The sequence below is a fragment of the Aquarana catesbeiana genome, linkage group LG01, assembly GCF_042186555.1.
Source record: "Aquarana catesbeiana isolate 2022-GZ linkage group LG01, ASM4218655v1, whole genome shotgun sequence".
Taxonomy (NCBI): Eukaryota; Metazoa; Chordata; class Amphibia; order Anura; family Ranidae; genus Aquarana; species Aquarana catesbeiana.
In genome coordinates this window covers 696,455,558-696,474,177 of record NC_133324.1, presented here as the reverse complement: position 1 = coordinate 696,474,177, position 18,620 = coordinate 696,455,558, and the positions used below count along the sequence as shown (strand labels likewise).

Genomic DNA, 18,620 nt, shown 5'->3' with positions numbered 1-18,620 from the left:
ATCATACTATTGGGGACACTAATATAGATCTGATCATGATCAAGATACTAATCTGTACAGACAGACACTATACTAGTGTAGCACTTGTAGATTTCTAATCTACCACTTATGGGTAAATGTAATGGATCATCTGTGCTATACATTGTTCAGGTTTAATCTAATGTTAGTTTAGCCTCTGTTCCAGCTTGGTTGTGTTGTGTGCAGTTCCACATTGCGCCTGTGGGTGTCGTCATCGTGGGTCAATGTTGGAAAGCAACAAACTGAAGTGTGTGAGTGCTCTTCTGTTCCGGAGATAACTCGGTGGAGGTGGTCCTCCAAGTTGCATTCTGGGAGAGGGTATTTATGGGGCAGTCGCCATGTTTCGGGGAGCTTTTTGCCTCGTGGCCCTCTTGGCCTAGAGGTATGTTCAGTCAATGCTATCTCGTGGCCCTCTGGCTTGGAGGGTTACGCCGCTGTAGCCGGGCAGGTAGGCCCAGAAGTCTGTCTGGGGCCTGCTACTGCTGGGATGGTCTTGTGCTGTCTTTCCTGTGGGAAGAAGCCGGACAATCGAGAAGAATCCAGGGGAGGACCCGTCTTGGAAGGGACTATGCGGAGCGCTGGTCTGGAGAAGGGCCTGGTGACTCAATTGGAGGACGCATCCTAGATTGCCCTACCACACAAGTACTGCCGGGTCGGCTTAAAGGTTCTGGTACTGTGTTTGCTGTTCATAGAAAACTACTACATCCTGTGGCAGAGGATCGTATGAGTTTGTCCCACCAAAGTCTGTGGCAGAGACTTTTTGTTCGTGCTGCGTTCCGGCTGCTAGGTCAGTGAGAAAAAACCTATCCGGGCAGGCAAAGATTTAATCCTAAGTTGAGGATACATCCATCCTAAAGATTTAAATTCCTTGACGCTACGCCAAGAAAAGGTATTTGAACACCCCTGCAACTCTCCTTCTACCTCTTTCCTGCTACTTCTTCCAGTTATCCCCATTAAAGCATTGAAAAAGTATTTAAGTGACTGGTGCCTACATTGCCTCGCAGTAAACTCAGCGGAGACCCCTAGACCCAGTGTTGGTGAAATTACAGGTAACAAGGTGATGGTAATAGCCCACTTAAATTAGCAGCTCCACTGTGAGTTAGTGCTACACTAGTAATGGTGGTGATAGGTGTGGCAGACAATCTGACACTAACTGACACTGCAATAATGGCATTACCAGAAATGATGGCCTTTATAGGCACAGAAACACAAATATATAAAAATATTACAAACCAACTTTATTAATACACGATTAAAGGAGAAGTATAGCCAAAGCTCATTTGGCTGGTCTTCTCCTATGGGTCACAGGAGTGCAGTCCGTTTTGCACTTCTATGACCCGTTTTCAGCAGAGAGCAGTCTGAAGTCCTCTCTCTGCTGATGTCACGGATATAAGGCTACTTTCACACTGGGGCGGGGGCTTTGTTAGCTGTAAAGTGCCGCTAGTTATAGCAGAGCTTTTCAGCTGCTAGTGGGGCGCTTTTAACTAGTCATAGCGGCGCTTTTTGGCTGCCAGCAGGGCGCTTTTAACTAGTTATAGTGGCGCTTTTTGGCTGGCAGCGGGGCGCTTTTAACTAGTTATAGTGGCGCTTTTCGGCCGCTAGCAGGGCGCTTTTAACTAGTTATAGTGGCGCTTTCCGGCCGCTAGCGGGGAGCTTTTAACTAGTTATAGTGGCGCTTTTCGGCTGCTAGTGGGGAGCTTTTAACTAGTTATAGTGGCGCTTTTCGGCCGTTAGCGGGGAGCTTTTAACTAGTTATAGTGGCGCTTTTTGGCCACTAGCGGGGTGCTTTTAACTAGTTATAGTGACGCTTTTCGGCCGCTAGCGGGGTGCTTTTAACTAGTTATAGTGGCGCTTTTCGGCTGCTAGTGGGGAGCTTTTAACTAGTTATAGTGGCGCTTTTCGGCCGCTAGCGGGTGCTTTTAACTAGTTATAGTGACGCTTTTCGGCTGCTAGTGGGGAGCTTTTAACTAGTTATAGTGGCGCTTTTTGGCCGTTAGCGGGGAGCTTTTAACTAGTTATAGTGGCGCTTTTTGGCCACTAGCGGGGTGCTTTTAACTAGTTATAGTGACGCTTTTCGGCCGCTAGCGGGGTGCTTTTAACTAGTTATAGTGGCGCTTTTCGGCCGCTAGCGGGGTGCTTTTAACTAGTTATAGCGGAGCTTTTTGGCTGCTAGCGGGGAGCTTTTAACTAGATATAAGGGGGCTTTTCGGCCGCTAGCGGGGTGCTTTTTACTAGTTATAGTGGCGCTTTTTCGGCCGCTAGCAGGGTGCTTTTAACTAGTTATAGTGGCGCTTTTTCGGCCGCTAGCAGGGAGCATTTAACTAGTTATAGTGGCGCTTTTCGGCCGCTAGTGGGGCACTTTTAACTAGTTATAGTGGCGCTTTTCGGCCGCTAGCGGGGGCGCTTTTAACTAGTTATAGTGGCGCTTTTCGGCCGCTAGCGGGGCACTTTTGACTAGTTATAGTGGCGCTTTTCGGCTGCTAGCGGGGAGCTTTTAACTAGTTATAGTGGCGCTTTTCGGCCGCTAGCAGGGAGCTTTTAACTAGTTATAGTGGCGCTTTTCGGCCACTAGTGGGGCGCTTTTAACTAGTTATAGTGGCGCTTTTTGGCTGCTAGCGGGGTGCTTTTTACTAGTTATAGCAGTGCCTTTCAGCCGCTAGCTTTTAACCCCCACTAGCGGCCAAAGAAAGGGTTAAAAGCGCCCATGTTGCAGCGTTCCCCAAGTGCTTTGCAGGTACTCATTTATTTGAATGGGCAGGGTGTTTTGGGAGCGGTGTGTACATCGCCCCAAAGATGCGGCTTGCTGAACTTTTTTTCCCGTGCTGCAAGCGCACCGCCCCAGTGTGAAAGCACTCAGGCTTTCACACTGGGGTGGCATGAGAGGCGCTATTTTTAGCGCTAAAATGCCTGAAAAGCACCTCAGTGTGAAAGGGATCTCAGTCCAGGCACCGCTTCATCACAACAATAAAATCTGGATCCACCAGGTGCCTGGACTGACCCCCGCTCAGCGAGTCGCCTGAGCTGACTGCTCCCCGCCCCTCCACAGCCCAGCGCTCCAATGAGTGTGGAGGGAGAAGAGCACAGAGCTGTGACTGACAGTTACCAGCTCTCTGCTCATGGAGCTCTGAAAACCGAGTGATCGGCGGTGTTTGATCACTCGGTTCTCAGTGTAAAGGCATCAGGGGACACCAATACAGTGATCAGTAATAATACCACACACTGTACTAATGATGCTGGGAAGGGGTTAATATCAAGGGGTTAACTGTGTGCCTAACAAGTGTAATATTTGCGGTTTTAAAAACTCACAGATCTGGCAGTTTTTTCTCCTTGAACTCAGAGTTGATTTCAGGGAGAAGAAACAGCCAGATTGCTGTGTGTGTACAGAGTTCTGTGTGTTTGTAAACACAGAACTCTGAGCTGTGATTGGCCACAGCCCATCAGCAGATGTACAACCAAAATCATTGGCTGTAACCTGCTGAAAAACTCACAGCACAGGTCAGCAGGGGGCATTTGCAAACCCGGAGGTTCGGAGACGATGTACAGTTACATTGCCTAGCCTGCAGCTGCTGCAGCTTCGCAGTAAAAGTACTTTGGGTGGGCGGCAAGTGGTTCATTATGTGAGATTATGTTTGTTGAGAGTTTTGGAGATTTGAGCATGGAGCTACAAAGCACTCAGATGTGATGGTGGTCTAACTATGCTGGGGGCATTGGATGGACATCAGACATTACATGTAGCGATCAATATATCCATTCAATGTTGGCTCTTGCCCAACTTTCTGCCAAGTGCAGCAATTGTTACAGTGTTAGCTACACACAAAACGGAAAGATGAGATGTAATCCTACGCTCTTCTGCTCAAATCTTTATTTAAAATGTTACCATAACTACAGATAAACAATTTTCCTTGTCCCCGGAAAACCATTTCACGTGTATCAAAACGTGTCCTCTGGGTAGCGGGACAGAAGAGTGTGGGATGATAGCTCACCTTTCTTCTTCTGGTAGTTGATGGACAGAACACATATTCCCATTTTTTGCACAGTGTCACTCCACACGCCTAGGACCTATTCACTTCAACCACAAATGTAAATAAATACGTCAAGCACCTTTTTGAGCTGTGAGTATTTTTTAACTGCGCACTTTGCCATGTATCAACTTTTTTGTGTGAAAACTAGAAATGTTCAATATGAAAAAAATTGTTGAGTTTCAGATTGATTTGTTAAGTTACTAATTTTATTTCATTGCATTTGTAACTAAATTCATTTAGCTTAGTTTTGTTTAATTTATTCGTTTTCGACTGGATTCAAATTTTTCCAGTGAATTCGAAGAATTCAAAATTAATTCAAATTGAAAATATTGAATCGATCCAAGTTCGTTGTGAAGAATAGCTGGTTCTATTCTATTCGAATTCCAGAAGATGGTTATATCCTTTTAATTATAGCCTATTTTATTTTATTTTTTTTTTTATTATATTCTATTATTTTCTATTCTATTCTATTCTATTATTTTATTTCTATTCTTTTATTTTCTATTCAATTCTATTCTGTTCTTTTCTATTCTATTCTTTTATTTCTATTCTTTTATTTTCTATTTAATTCTATTCTGTTCTTTTCTGTTCTATTCTTTTATTTTCTATTCTATTCTGTTCAGTTTTACTCTACCCTTTTCTATTCTATTCTTTTCAAAGTCCAAATTTTTGAAAGATGGCTATATTCTTTCTATTTTATTCTATTCTATTCAAATCTATAAAAAATGTTATATTCTTTTCTATTTTATTCTATTCTTTTATTTTCTATTCCATTCCTTTCCAGGATTCCGGCAGCTTCAGATGGAACAGCTACAATAATAATATGCTGCAGAAATCGTAAGAACAATTACATGACGCTGTGGATTATCCTTATGCATTTGAAAGTGCATTTACTTTTGGTATTATGCTTTAAGTGTATCGGTTGTATAGCGTTTACTACTGCTTTAACAATATATAGCACCACAAGAGTGAGATACATGATTTTCACACCTTTCGTAAAAAAAAATGGTGCAAAATTTCGTGATTTTGTGTGCGCTCAGGAAACACTATGGTGTGAATGCAGCCTCCTGCCAAGTTCAATTCAGAGATGTATATGTGAAGCTGAATGAAAAATAGAGGAGGTTATCTTCCCAACTATGCAATCTGGAAGAGGTAGGTGAACTCCTTTACCAGGTAAAAAAAAAAAAAAAAAAGTTCACCTATGTGTATATAGCTGCTTTTTTATTTGGTATATTTAAAATCACAATGACTGGAAAGGATTATATAGCAATTACTATCAGTATCAGTTAGCACTTTGACATGTGAGTTTTTAAAGTAACATCAAGCGACACATTTCCAAACAAAAAAATAGGTGAAGAAAATAAAAGGTGAAGAAAAAAAAAACTTTATTAACCACTTGACCTCTGGAAGATTTACCCCCCCCCTTCACGACCAGGCCATTTTTTGCGATACGGCACTGCGTTACTTTAACTGACAATTGCGTGGTTGTGCAACACTGTACTGAAACAAAAAATTATATCCTTTTTTTCCCCACAAATAGAGCTTTCTTTTGGTGGTATTTGACAACCACTGCATTTTTTTATTTGCGTTAAAAACAAAAAAAGACTGACAATTTTGAAAAAAAAATATATTTTTTTTACTTTCGGCTATAACACATATAAAAAAAAAGTTAAAAAAATCAAATTTCTTGATAAATTTAATTCAATATGTATTCTGCTACTTGTTTTCAGTAAAAAAAAAAAATCTCATTAAGTGTATATAGATTGATTTGCGCAAAAGTTCTAAGTGTACTAAGTATACTAAATGTACTAAGTATATGTAAAGCGCTGCGTAAATTGACATCGCTATATAAGTACCTTAGATAATAATAATAATATTCCCTGCTTTGTGGTGAAAGAAAAATCTATTACTTCCCCGCTGACGGGACAGGGCTCTGCCTTGTTTACATAAGCAGGGCTCTGTCCTGTGTAAATTCATGACGATCGCCAGGTGCCAGCGGTAATCCATAGGCCAGAACCCAATGATCGACATCTGCTGTGTTTAATCACAACACAGCTGGGTCGCCGGTGGTACACGCGCGCGCCCTCTACCAGAAAAGTGTCATATCATGTACTAGGTACGTGATCTGGCACAGCCGAGCCGCCTTGCCGCCATATATGCTGCCTTATATGGTTGGCAAGTGGTTAATGTGTTAAAGTGGTTCTAAAGGCTGAAGGTTTTTTACTTTTATGCATTCTTACCAAGCAGTGAGAGCCACCTGGGGTGCGGGACTGAGCCCCATTCTGTGTGGCAATGGACATACAAAGTGAGGCTTGGGAGCAAGCATGCACAAGTGCTCCTATAGCAAGCAGCTTACTATGGGGCACTCAGCAGAGGCGAGGAACCCAGTGGAAACCAGAGCACGGGTGGGGGGACCTGAGAAGAGGAGGATTGGGGCTGCTCTTTGCATAGCCATTACACAGAACAGATAAGTATAACATTTTTTTTTTCTTTATAAAGAAAAAAATCATTTAGTATCACTTTAACAGTAACATTCTTGAAAATAACTGCAGGATGTTCCAAAGAACATGGGAATACATTGGCCAAGAGAAATAGTAGTTGTTAGTTAAAGTTCATTATCATCATCACAAAGTTTCACTGACCTGAAAATGGTAGCAGGGATACCAATGTGAAAACACCCAACCCCAATGCTGACAAAGGTACATAAACTGGTATAAGGAGACCAAAACTTGACGTAATATATATAAGAATAACATTTGGTTGTATTGCATTTTTGTATTGTATTTCATACTAACAGGTTTATATTTAGGGAAAAATAAGGTATGCTTGCAGTCCACAATGGTTGTTGCCAAATGTTAACCATAGTGGGGTGTTCCCTAGTGATATTAACTGCCATTACATAGAATAATATAGGCTCAGTATTATACTGAAGGGGCTAAATTCTAGGCCAGTCTTTCTCAACCTTTTTACTTCAGAGGAACCCTTAAAATAATTTTCAGGTCACAGGGAGCCCCTGCTAAAACCAATTTATTGGTGGTCAGTGGGAAGAATGCCTCCCTTACAGACAGCTAAAAAGATCAGTGGCATCATACCCCTGTCTGTACAAGTGTAATTGTCCCTGGAACTATGCAGACTCCATCAAATGGCAGGTACATAAGCCACAGCTAATGGAACCCCTAGCAAACTCTGGAGGAACCCTGGTTAGGAATAGATGTTCTTCCACGCCAAAGCCACCGTTATGGAATGAATGCCAATTCAGATTAAGGGAAAAGTTTGCTTTCAGTGCCCTTATCCATAAGAGGGACCCCGTGGCTCTATTTATCTATACTGTGCAGCTTTTCAGTGTTTAGGCAAAGTCTATTAGGAAATCACCCTAAAATGTACTATTTTGTTTATTTTGGCCTTTCCCACAACTTACTATAATGTGCTCTAGTCTATAGATTTTATTCCTACCTTAGGGCCCTTATTTTATTGAGATAGACTTTAGAACTATAGCTCTTTCCCCATTTAATCTCAGCTACTCTACTATCCTCCAGTCTGGTCTTCCAATGAGAAGACTCTGGCCTCCAGAATCCATCATGCTGGCTGAATGCAGCAAGGCTTATCTATCTCTCCAGCCACTTCTTATCTGCTGACTCTCTCTACCAGTCTCTTCAGCGGGAGCCAATCAATACAAGCTATTGATGTATGCTTTTGTTTTAGTACACTTCACAACTCATCACCAATGTCAGACAGATTTTTAAATGCTGTATTTCATTATAAAAGCTCAATTTACTTTTAAAAATAAGTGTGCAATGCATTACTCCGGTGGGCAGTGGCGGCCCGTCCATAGGAGGTGCATGGGTGCCGCCCGCCCAAGCTAAAATTTAAAAAAAATGTCCCTTTAAGAGTGTCCAGGCATCGGACATACAGCAGTCTATGGGAAGCTTAACAGCTTGCAATCAGCTGATTGCAAGCTGGGAAGCTGATTTGCCCATGTTAAGGGAGTGTTTGGAGTGCAAGCGGTCCGCCGGCAAACACTCCCACTCCTCACTAATTCGTACGTGGCTTCCTTTCCGATTTTTAATTGGTGGGGTCGGAGGAAGACTGGGTGGGGCTTTTTGCAGCCACTGCCGCGTCACTTCCGGTTTCCCGGCTCACCGCTGTGTGGAGAGCAGTGGCGTCACTCGCTATGGCGGGGCGGAGCAGCTCTTCCTTCTCCTAGCCTAACTCCTCCCTGTCCTCCAGCTCCTACACATAAGCATGCTCCAGGTGGACGTCTCTCATGCTGTGACTGCCCCCAGGTAAGAATCAGATCTCTCTCTGGGAAGCCTGCAATCGGCACGCAGTACTCTGGCTTCAGTGACTTGTTATGGGACTTTTCTCAGCTCTGCCATCCTTGCTGTGTACTCCGGGGAACTGACAGGTCGGCAGATTAGGGATCTCAAGAATGTGAGGAGAGAATGTGAGTCAGCGACAGCATCAGCTTTAACCCCTGCCAGGCTGAGCAGTAATTACTGCAACATCTCAGCCATATTTTTGGAGATAGTGAACAAGTGCAAGAAGGCAATGTGTAGGGGGATAGGGGCCAATGTGTACACAGAGGATGCAATGCATGGGGGGGATGTGTAAAAGGAAGGGGGGTAAATGTGGGCAAGAGGGGCTATTGTGTACAGGGAGGGTGTACATATATGTACAGGAGGGGATAATATGTATGGGGGGTGATATGTACAGGGGGGTACTATGTACAGGAGGGGGTACTATGTACAGGGGGGGTACTATGTACAGGGGGGGTAATATGTACAGGAGGGGGTAATATGTACAGGGGGGTAATATGTACAGGGAGGGGGTCTAATATGTACAGGGAGGGGGTAATATGTACAGGGAGGGGGGTTAATATGTACAGGAGGGGTAATATGTACAGGAGGGGATAATATGTACCGGGAGGGGGGTAATATGTACAGGGAGGGAGTGTAATATGTACCGGGAGGGGGTGTAATATGTACAGGGAGGGGGTGTAATATGTACAGGAGGGGGTAATATGTACAGGAGGGGGTAATATGTACGGGAGGGAGTAATATGTACAGGGAGGGGTGATATGTACAGGAGGGGGTAATATGTACAGGGAGGGGGGGTTAATATGTACAGGTGGGTGTAATATGTACAGGTAGGGGGTTAATATGTACAGGAGGGTGTAATATGTACAGGGGTGGGGTAATATGTACAGGAGGGTGTAATATGTACAGGGAGGGGGGTAATATGTACAGGAGGAGATAATATGTACAGAGAGGGGGGGTAATATGTACAGGAGGGTGAGTGAGTGAGTGATTTGTATAGCGCAACAAATGCGAACTGAATCATCGTCAAGGCGCTTGATCCGTCCTGTGTTGTCCTGCTTCTTAGAAGAGGTGGGTCTTGAGGAGGGTGTAATATATCTGTGACTGAGGCTGCACTATATACCCTGATCTGTGACTGAGGCTGCACTATATACCTGATCTATGACTGAACTATATACCCTGATCTGTGACGGAGGCTGCATTATATACACTGATCTGTGACTGGACTATATACCCTGATCTGTGACTGAGGCTGCACTATATACCCTGATCTGGGGACTGAGGCTGCACTATATACCCTGATCTGTGACTGAGGCTGCACTATATACCCTGATCTGTGACTGAGGCTGCACTATATACCCTGATCTGGGGACTGAGGCTGCACTATATACCCTGATCTGGGGACTGAGGCTGCACTATATACCCTGATCTGGGGACTGAGGCTGCACTATATACCCTGATCTGGGGACTGAGGCTGCACTATATACCCTGATCTGGGGACTGAGGCTGCACTATATACCCTGATCTGGGGACTGAGGCTGCACTATATACCCTGATCTGGGGACTGAGGCTGCACTATATACCCTGATCTGGGGACTGAGGCTGCACTATATACCCTGATCTGTGACTGAGGCTGCACTATATACCCTGATCTGTGACTGAGGCTGCACTATATACCCTGATCTGTGACTGAGGCTGCACTATATACCCTGATCTGTGACTGAGGCTGCACTATATACCCTGATCTGTGACTGAGGCTGCACTATATACCCTGATCTGTGACTGAGGCTGCACTATATACCCTGATCTGTGACTGAGGCTGCACTATATACCCTGATCTGTGAGGCTGCACTATACACCCTGATCTGTGAGGCTGCGCTGTATACCCTATCTGTAATGCTGAGCTATATACCCTAATCTGTGAGGCTGCACTGTATACCCTATCCGTAATGCTGAGCTATATACCCTGATCTGTGAGGCTGAGCTGTTGTCAGGGCTGGGCTCAGCCCTTCCTTCACAAAGCTGGCCGCTCAGCTCGGCTAATTGCCAGTTCTTTTCTCTCCACAGTGACTCATCTGTTGATGATATCCTGCTCATCAGTCCTGCCTACTTAAGCCGTCCAGCCCAGATGATCTCTGCCTTCGCCTTGGTCAAATCTCTAGAGATGCTCTCCTGTGTTCCTGTTAAAGATTTGCTTGGCTGACATTCCTTCTGGCTCCAGATCCTGCTTGCTGTTCTACTACGCTTATCTCTGGCTCCCTGACGTTTTGGCTTGTCTGACTATCCGTTCCGGTTCCTGAACTTTGGCTATGTTTTGACTACGTTTACTCTGCTTACCTTTTTATTATTACTATTATTATTATTAAACAAGTGTGATTTCTCCTGATCATATTCTGGCTACGGTTTTGGCTTGTCTGACTATCTGTTCCGGTTCCTGAACTCTGGCTATGTTTTGACTACGTTTACAATGTTTACCTTTTCATTATTATTATTAAACAAGTGTGATTTAACTGTACTTCTGTCTTAGTCTGATTCATGGTTTCCGACAGCTGTATACTCTGTCCTGTGATGCTGAGCTGTAAACTCTGCCCTGTGATGCTGGGGCTGTATACTCTGCCCTGTGACGCTGGGGCTGTACACTCTGCCCTGTGATGCTGGGGCTGTATACTCTGCCCTGTGACGCTGGGGCTGTATACTCTGCCCTGTGACGCTGGGGCTGTATAATCTGTCCTGTGATGCTGGGGCTGTATACTCTGTCCTGCGGTGTGGGGTTGTATACTCTGTCCTGTGATGCTGGAGCTGTATACTCTGTGCTGTGATGCTGGGGCTGTATACTCTCTGCTGTGATGCTGCAGCTGTATACTCCTGACACTATGGGTGGAAGCAAGTGTAATACAGGGGACAGAGTGAGTAGATTATATAAGGGATGGGGCTTATGAGAAGTGGGATGGGTCAAAAAAGAAGGGCGGGATCTGGCGTCGCCCCATGCTAAAACTTCACCAGCCGCCACTGCCGGTGGGTGTAATAAGATGTCTGCTTGTCGCCTTCTCACTGTATCCTTACTGTGAACGAGTGCAGGGTGTAGCAAGATGGTGGTGACGAAACGTCATTTCTGTTACAAATTTGAACAGGTTGCCTAATCTGACGAACCACCAGCAGAAACTCAGAAGGATACCAATGTGAGAGTGGGAGAGCACCCCCTGGAGCCTGAGGAGAAAGCTCTGGAGCAGAGTAGGCTCATGGCCTGGGACTAGCATGCCATGTGACACCAGTGAGTACACCATAGCATCCCTCCTGTAAACCATGTGTGATAATGGGACAGTTACCAGAACATTTAGAAGACTATCCCAGGATTTGGGAACTGCTCTCTTGATGTTCTGCATCTTCTACCAACGTATGGACTGTTATACTTTCTACTGTTGTTAACCGCTTGCCGACCAGCCACCGCAGTTTTACTGTGGCAGAATGGCATGGGCAGACGAATCGATGTTATGTTACGTTGCTTCCTTAGACGGCCACCGCCGGTGCACCGTCGGGCTCCCGTGATTGCTCGTGACACGGCGAGAACCAGGATCTCTGTGTGTAAACACAGAGATCCCGGTCCTCTGAAGGGAGAAGTGACAGATCGTCTGTTCATACAAAGTATTAACAGCGATCTGTCATCTCCCCTAGTCAATCCCATCCCCCCTTCAGTTAGAACACACTTGAGGGAACACAGTTAACCCCTTGATTGCCCCCTAGTGTTAACTCTTTCACTGCCAGTGACATTTTTACAGTAATCAATGCATTTTTATAGCACTGATCGCTGTATTAATGCCAATGGTCCTAAAAATGTGTCAAAATTGTCCGATGTGTCTGCCATAATGTCGCAGTCATGATAAAAATCGCAGATCGCCGCCATTACGAGTAAAAAAAATAAATTATAGTAAAAATGCTATAAATCTATCCTCTATTTTGTAGACGCTATAACTTTTGCGCAAACCAATCAATATACGCTTATTTCAATTTTTATTACCAAAAATATGTAGAAGAATACATATCGGCCTAAACTGAGAAAAAATTTGCTTTAAAAAAAAAAATGGGGATATTTATTATAGCAAAAAATACAAAACGTTTTCTTTTCAAAATTGTCGCTCTTTTCTTGTTTATAGCGCAAAAAATAAAAACTGCAGAGGCAATCAAATACCACTAAAAGAAAGCTCTCTTTGTGGGAATTAAAGGACATCAATTTTGTTTGGGTACAATGTCGTGCGACCGCGCAATTGTCAGTTAAATCGACGCAGTGCCGAATTGCAAAAAGTGCTCTGGTCAGGAAGGGGGTAAAATCTTCCGGGGCTGAAGTGGTTAAAGTGTTACTAAACCCACAACAGTAAAATCAGTCTGTATATGCAGCATAACATGCTTGTTATACTCACTGTGGAACTTGCATTGTGTAAAAAGGCTGTTTTATCCTTTATGCACAGATCCTCCCCTTCCTGCACTGTCTATCTGGGGAAGGCCAGCTAACACAGGCAGGGTAACTGACCTGCACATGCTCAGTTGTGGCAGGGTAGCCAACCTGCACATGCTCATTTGTTTCTTTTATGCTGGAGAGAACAGTTACTTGTTCTCAGAGATAGCCAGGTCACATGATATTGGCATCACACATGTGGGTGTGTATACAGGCTGTAGTGAAAATCTGAAAATCTCCACCTTTCTGAACCCTCAGCACTGGAGAAACTGTGCAATTTATCACTGACCGTGGTATACAGATCAGCCAAAAAGGTATATAGTGGGAATATATCAATGTAAAAAGATGATTTTTAAGCTGTGGGCACTGTGTGTGTGTGTGTGTGGGGGGGAGATGAACTATTTTCATATTACTGGGTTTAGTAACACTTTAAGTAAAGTTAAAGCGGAGCTCCGCCAAAAAATAAAAAAAAATAAAAGTCAGCAGCTACAAATATTACAGCTGCTGACTTTTAATATATGGACACTAACCTGCCCAGGGCGCCCGCGCTGATCTGTCCCTCGGCTCCCACCCAAACCTGATCTGTCAGCTGATCTGTCCCTCTGCTCCCACCCGAAACTGATCTGTCCCTCGGCTCCCGTGTGGAGGCGCCGGCATCTTCGGTAAGGGAGTCAAGAAGTGAAGCAGCTTCACAGCCTGGTTCCCTACTTCATGTGTGCGCGAGTCGCGCTGCGTGATCTCACTGGTCCCTGCTGTCTTCTGGGACCTGTGTGTCTCCCAGAAGAGCGCGGGGGGTGGGACGGAGGAGGGGCCGGACATGGCGTAGATAGCTGCGGATACTGCGGCTATCTATACCTGGAACTGGGAGCAAATACCTGAATTGTACAGGTATCTGCTCCCCCTTCCCCCTGAAAGGTGCCAAATGTGATACCGGAGAGGGGCGAGGAATCCGAAAAGCGGAAGTTCTATTTTTGGGTGGAACTCTGCTTTAAAAGCAAAGAAACTCCTTGTCTCTTCAATGTCTTAGTTGGGAAATGGTATCCAGAAAGTGTATCTTATAAATGTACCCATTACTGCTCTGCAGTGTGTGTAAAGAAGATTACATTAATTTAAGAGTGGAGTCATGCTAACTGTGCGGTGTTTGGTGCCTCCTGGTCAGCTACAGAGCTTGTGGTGGTTGATAAACAGTCACCCTCCTGGTGGTAAGAGATGACCTCTTAAGGTAACACACCCCAGGTGGCATGGCCCCCAGGTGGTATGGGCTCCGAGTGTTCAGATGAACTTCAGCAACTCTGACCTGGACTACACGTAAGGCACAGGTCTGTGCAAGTGTGTACTCTGGTCAGAAATAGGTTATGTAATTGTAATCAGGGGGTTTGGACAACTATCATGGAACAATTAATTCAGCATACCTGCACACCATATCCCCAAAAATTCACAAAAAGAAAACAAAACACAAGATGAGGCTTTTTTATTTGAAAACCGTATTTTATTTATTTCAAAAACATAAAAGAAAGGAACACAACGAAAGAATCTATATTATAAGCAATCTACATTAATATAGGATTGCAACACTGCTCAAGCCAGAAGGAAAATAACAGATGACCAAGATACACATATGGAATTGCTCAAATATGCAAAGTACAAAGTATCAAAACGAATAGTTATAACTTTAAGTGGCTAACAGACCATGGCTGGTTAGGAGAAGCTAACACATATGTGGAGCAAGCACACAAGCCTAAAAATGACATCAGCCATTAAGCCTTCAATGTAAGTGGATATTACAAAAAAAAGTAGGACAAGAAAGAATAAGAAAGAAATCAAGAAAAGAAGATGTCTGATGTACTCCGTGATCCCCTGGAACCCACGTTCCCCTCCCACCCCCAAGACAGAGAAGGGGGAAGCAAAGACAATGTTAACTAGATGTAGTCAAGGTGGATATTCCATGGTGTGCCACAGTTCCCAAACCTTATTATGTCTATCTAAGGAGTCATTTAAAGTATCCGTGAGAAGTTCCATTCTCCAGATATCCCAGATCCTAGCGTGAAGCTCCGTCAAAGATGGAGGTTCTCACTGTTTCTATTTAAGTGCCACTAGGCACCACACCACCGAGGATGGGACTTTTAGGTGTGGTTCTTCAGCAAATAACTGAAAACCAATATAAAAAATATATAAAATACAATCTTTATTTATATACAAGTAGATAAAAACGTGTAATAATGGGCAATATAGAGCAGTGTGTATGGATATACACAAATATTTAACATTCAAGACAGAGGTAACTTCAAGTGACAATCTTTTTTTTTCCTAGTATCTGTGCTTCGGTCAGGCCATTCTATTTTGGCTCCCTTTCTTTGTTTTGGGGGTCTCACCTGATTTGTTGAATGCCATGCATGACATACGCATCTTGCCAGGACCCATATTTTTTTATTTTTCTAATTGTACTGAGTATATACCTTGATGTAAGTCTGGCTGGTCCACATACTGTATCACTGACCATCTGCTCCACACTATTGCGATTGTAATCTTATGTATTATTTTTACACTTGCAGCACCCATCTCCTGATGAAGCTTTTTAGCGAAACCTGTTGTGATAAGGAGGTTACCTTCTTCAAGATACCAGCATCACTTGCATCTTGACGAATATATCAATATCTGCATATCTGGCATAAGATTATCACTGGTCCTTGATGTTACCTTCATTGAGATATTGAGTTATTGAGTTATTTATTTGCTGAAGAACCACACCTTAAAAGTACCATCCTGTGTTTTGTTTCCTTTTTGTGACCGGGAGTGAGAAGAGAGGGTGGCCTATGGCCTGCGTCCATGCACGTGTCAAAACATGAGCTTGATGGAAGAAATGGTCATGTGCCTGAAGCTCTGTTTAATACCTGAGCCACTCTGCCGCTTGTGCCCCTTACGTATATGGTATACAGAGTGGCCCTGACTACACTTGACGTAGTTGGCAGAATACCCTGCAAATGGCTGAGGCACAAAAAAGGGGTGTGACTACATGGAGGGTTCACTCTGCAAATGGTTGTTTTGCAAATCAGGAAACAGGAGGAAGTGTAGAATAGCCCCATCTACAAGTCTTCATATAAATACAGTTTACCTAAGACTGCCCACTCCTCCAGATCAACATCAACCCATCTAAGTATTTCAATATTTGCCTAACTCATCCCATAATCCAGTCCACTGCTTTCATCAGGGCTGAGGGCCTTTGAGAGGAAAGCTATGTACAGCACCATGCCAGTGCTCCCACTGGCAATTATCGGCCTGCATTGCCAAGAGAAGCTCAGAGACCCAGTGATGATGTCCTTGGGTCTAAAAAAAAAAAAAGTATGTAATGAAAACAGAAGTTTTATTTTAAAATGCTGTAGCACCCTTTGTGTACAGTGTAGGATCCTCTGTAGGCAGAGGAGCCAGGGTTAATTTGTTTAGAGTTAGTTGGCAGATCTCCAAGGGCTGAGTCTCTGTTGCCTCCTGGCTTCTAGAACTGCTGGAGAGTGCTAATACTCAGAGGGAGGCGTGGCAGAGATGAGGACTGAAGATTTATGCAGTCTCCTCTAATCCCTGGGTGAGGATGGCGCAGAAGGTGGAGAGATAGCCCATAAATAGAATGGAGCCTGGCCAAGTTGAGAGCAGAGTGCAGGGTCTAGTTGTCTGGAGGGGATCCCTATGCTGGGGGGGCTCTACCCCTGGGCAGAAGGAAGGAGCTGAGAGAGAGAGACCAGAGCAGCAGATGGAGCCTCACACCCTTTCAGCTTCAGTTAGGCTTAGCTGAAGCCATCCTGGGAGCCATTGGGAACTTTCAAGCAGAAGGCATGTTCAGCAGTCACATGTGCCACAGGATTCACCTAAGGGACTGAGTGAGTAGCTTCAACCACTCTACCCCTATAGAGGAGAAGCAGCCAGGTGCAATACCCAGCTAACTTTCTAACAAGGGATAGTTTAGAGCCATTAAAGCCAGTACAGCTACCCTACACCTCTTGATTGGGGGAATCTAAGGAGCAACCAGGTGGCTTGGCATTTTCTACAGAGATAGCGCCCCTGCATTCAGTGATTGGAAACCTTTCTTTACAAGTTGGGCTGATCTGTTTATCCTGTGGGAGAACAGCCTTCAAGTCCTCAAGTTGTCTTTAAGCTACAGTTCTGGGCATCCTATAACTTCCCATACCTATCCAAGTTCATCCCCTAATAAACCAAAAACAAAACAAAGAGCCCTAGACTGTTTTTTGACTTACTGAGTAAATGCCGGAAAATTCCTATTGCTTGACTGTGCATGTGGGGGAGAACACAAAAATCCAACAGCTCCTAAGGGGGTCAATGTCATTATTATTTTACAAGGAGCGGAGGAACCAGGGAAGACAAAAATATAAGCAAATAACTAAATTTCAGCTTTAACGCAAGGGCAAATAGAAAACAATTGATTTCTAGTAGTAGTTAGTCACATTCAACTGGATTAGTTCTTTACCTTTTGTACAAAAAATACTAAATGCACGTGATTTTGCAGGTAAAAGAAAAATGTGCATTTATAACTTTTTACAATGGAGCCTGCAAAACATTGCACCACTGATCAGAAGATCATGGGTGCTATGTCAGGCTCCTACAGACACTCAGTACAGCTGCATGCCCATACTTCCTGTATGGGCTGAAGGTTACTGAAGAGCAGGACAAATCAATGAACTACGAGGCTGCTCACCGTAATGGCAGACAGGACTTGTAGTTCATTCATTCACAGGACTCTGTGAATGAATGACGTAGCTGTGTGGGCAGAACCCCCCACAGTCGAACTATATTTAAATTGTGACAGCGGGTGCTGGGAGAGGCTCCCATGCTCGCTGTCACAGTGGGGGGATTTGGTGGGAGGGGGGGGTTGAATACAGGTGTAGCATGTAACATGTTACTAAAGGTGATCTTATCCTTTAATGTTGAGGAGGAAATAAACCTTAGAACTGAAAAAGAGACTTGGACGATTAATGAAACATCTTCAACATTACAGAACAAGTTCAGCTAAATGTGGCTAACTTCTACTAGATATACCGCGACCTGGATAAAAGAAGATCTTCAAAAACTAATTGATTTTGATGTTCCTTTTTCATACCATAACATGGTCTGTATTTTTATGTAGCTCAATTCACTGCGTAGAATGGCACCGCAACATGCTGAATGCAGTGCAGGGGCGGACTGACAACTCATGGGGCCCCCCGGGCAATAGGAGATTATGGGGCCCCTAGGCTTACAGATGGTCACCACGCGGCAGCCATCTTTTTGACGCAACATGAATGTGGGCATACCCATGCGGAGGGGCACTTAGCTCAGTGACATGCAGAGTGTCAGGAGACTTAGAGCTGGTGATCCACTAAAGGCACCAGGAGCCTCTAATGGATAGTGCCACCTTAACAGCATCATGGGCCCCTGTGAAAAATACTGCACTGGGACCGCTACCAAGGAGATGATGACCTGCGGCATGCATAGTGCACCATTGTGAGCAATGGGCATGGTCAGTGGGGGAGTCTTAAAGGAGGATTGAACAGAACCTGCATCTGCTGTATATAATGCAAACATACAACAGACCTTGTACCCATAACATTCTAATTACTGTGTCGCACAGACACAAATAAATCTCAGTCAAAGGATCATTTGTTTTTAAAATGCTGATAAATGTTTCCATAATATATGTTTTTTATGCACAATAAAAAAAAAGTATATTTTTTTCTTACTGAGGCTACCTCACATAAGAACCTAATTAAAAACAGCAACTGTTGAGACAATGAACACCTTTGTCAGGTCTATGTACAGTATAATGTACAG

General features: G+C 44.1%; 1 long non-coding RNA gene across 3 annotated transcripts in view; it reads left to right on the top strand.

Annotated features, from left to right (window-relative positions):
• The window catches only part of LOC141111466 (uncharacterized), a 66,552-nt gene extending 49,339 nt beyond the window's left edge, over positions 1-17,213 (top strand). For 2 of the 3 annotated variants that reach the window (XR_012236425.1, XR_012236426.1), the window contains exons 2-3: positions 4,825-5,192; positions 15,359-17,213. This is a non-coding gene — a long non-coding RNA (uncharacterized lncRNA). Of the gene's footprint in view, positions 1-4,824; positions 5,193-10,423; positions 10,855-15,358 lie in introns of those variants that run through there. The other variant, XR_012236427.1, reaches the window with a different exon arrangement.
• Positions 17,214-18,620: the final 1,407 nt, after the last annotated feature.